Here is a 2,296-nt window from a genome sequence, read left to right as displayed (position 1 = left end):
TGAATATCATGGTGGCCTGCGTGGGACTACACTAGGAGGTAGGAATTCTGGAAAGGAAAAGCACCTTAGTCTGAAAGTGAACCTATCTTCCTGAGGTGGTTGGTTCCCTAACAAGGTCCTGTCACTGGCCCAATGGATTAACCATTAAGATAAAGGTGCCCATTCTTTACATGACTGTTGAGAAACTTCCCCCTTAGATTCAGCATTTCTTCTCAAGCCAGAGTAGTGTTGGCTGTGCATAGATAGTAGTGTTGGCTGTGCATAGATAGTAGTGTTGGCTGTGCATAGATAGTAGTGTTGGCTGTGCATAGATAGTAGTGTTGGCAACAAAAATGGGATGGCTAAAAGTAGGATTTCTCCTACCAGGAAACATGGATTTAAGGAAGTCTTGGCTGGGTGGTGAAGACATGCACCTTTAATCCCAGCATTGGGAGGCAGAGGCAGGCAGATCTTTGAGTGTTTGAGGTCAGCCTAATCTACAACTGAATTTCAGAACAGCCAGGGCTATACAGAGAAACACTGTTTCAAAAAACTAAAATTAAATAAATAAATAAATAAATAAATAAATGCTTTACACACTCCCAGATGGGCTACACAAAATAAATAAATAAATAAATAAATAAATAAATAAATAAATAAATAAATAAATGCTTTGCACACTCCCAGATGGGCTACACAGAGAAACCTTATCTCAAAAAACCAATAATAAATAAGTGACTGCTTATTCGCAGATGGCCTTGTTGATGTATAAATCAGGCAGATCTCTGAGTGTTTGAGGCCAGCCTGATCTACAAATTGAGTTTTAGGATAGCTAGGGCTACACAGAGAAACAATTTCAAAAAACACCATAAATAAATGAATAAATAAATAAATAAATAAATAATAACTTTCCTTATTCCCAGATGGCCTCATTGATGTATTTTCACCTGTCTCAGGATAGCAGTGAGCTCATAGGTTGTAACAAGATTAGAAAAGTCAGTATAATTGCAGACTGGGAAAGAGTGTCTGAAGTGAGGGTATTGTAAATGAGGATGTATCAAGAAAGACTGGCCAAATAGTGGTTCTTATCCAAGCATTTTGGAACTTCAAGATGCTGAAGCAATAGAAGACAACTTTTAACTGAAACTCAAGAACAATTCCCCATGGTCCATGCCATCTACAGATTAAATAAGAAAAGAGGTAAGGAAACCAAGCTTTTTGATCTTTTCTCAGTGGTAATCTTACTTTAAGCAATCAACTGTTCTGAGCAAGCATGCTTTGTCTTTGAGAGAGGGGTTCAGCTTGGGGAGAGCCCTCAGCTTGGGGTATCTTTAAGCAACCTAGACACTCATGCTATGCACCTTTTGCTTCCCATGTTCCACCCTTCCTCCTTTATGGCTTTTATTGTAGTTAATTGTGGTGATTATTTTTTAAAACTTGGTTATTCACAGATATGCTAGTGATTATACAAAAAGAATTGGTGAATGCCAAGGTCTTACCATCTTAATTACGGCCGTTTTTAGTAAGTGCCCATTAAAATCTAAAAAGAGAAGGGGAGATTCTGGAGTTGTCAGGGACTCTGAGGAGGGCAAAGTTCCTTTGGTCTTAGATACAAACTTAGAACCAGTGTTCACTAGAATCAGGTTTTTCTCCATGAAGTTTCAATGAGCCTCAGTAAAGTGAAATCTTCAGTAAAGGACTAACTCAACAAACTACCACTCATTAGTAACAGTGATATGTATGGTATATTACAAAGTTAAGCTCATGACTTCATGTAGGTGACCACACCCACAGCTGCAGAGCATATGTTCTTTTCCAATGATGTAAGCTTCATTAAAGCAATGCAGTTTGTTTCCTGTCCTCCCAGCAATTTTCTCATCTGTAAAATGGGCACGGGGAACTCACTAACACAGCTCTTTAAGGAACAGTGAAATGGGGCAGCAAAAGTGCTCAGCACAGGTGTTTGTTGCCAAATCTAACAACCTGACTACTACCAATGTCTTTTGGCTTCCATATGTGCCCCACCAGCCACACACATGTGGATGTCCTGGGAATTGGACTCAGGACATCAGGCTTGGCCGCAAGCCCTTTTACACACCGAGCCATCTCCATCCTTGTTTTGTTTCTGTTGTTTTGAAATAGCTTTCACTATGAATACTTAGCTGGCTTGGAACTTTCTCTGTAGATTTGGCTGGCCTCTGACTTGCAACCCTGCCTCTGCTCCCTAAGTGCTGGGGGATTTTAGGGATGTACTACCACTCCCAGTGAAGCCTGCATTCTCTGTTAAAAATACCACAGAGACAGCTGCTTTCAGAGC

Source organism: Apodemus sylvaticus, chromosome 10 (genome assembly GCF_947179515.1).
Source record: "Apodemus sylvaticus chromosome 10, mApoSyl1.1, whole genome shotgun sequence".
Lineage (NCBI taxonomy): Eukaryota > Metazoa > Chordata > Mammalia > Rodentia > Muridae > Apodemus > Apodemus sylvaticus.
Note: the sequence above shows the minus strand (reverse complement) of the source record.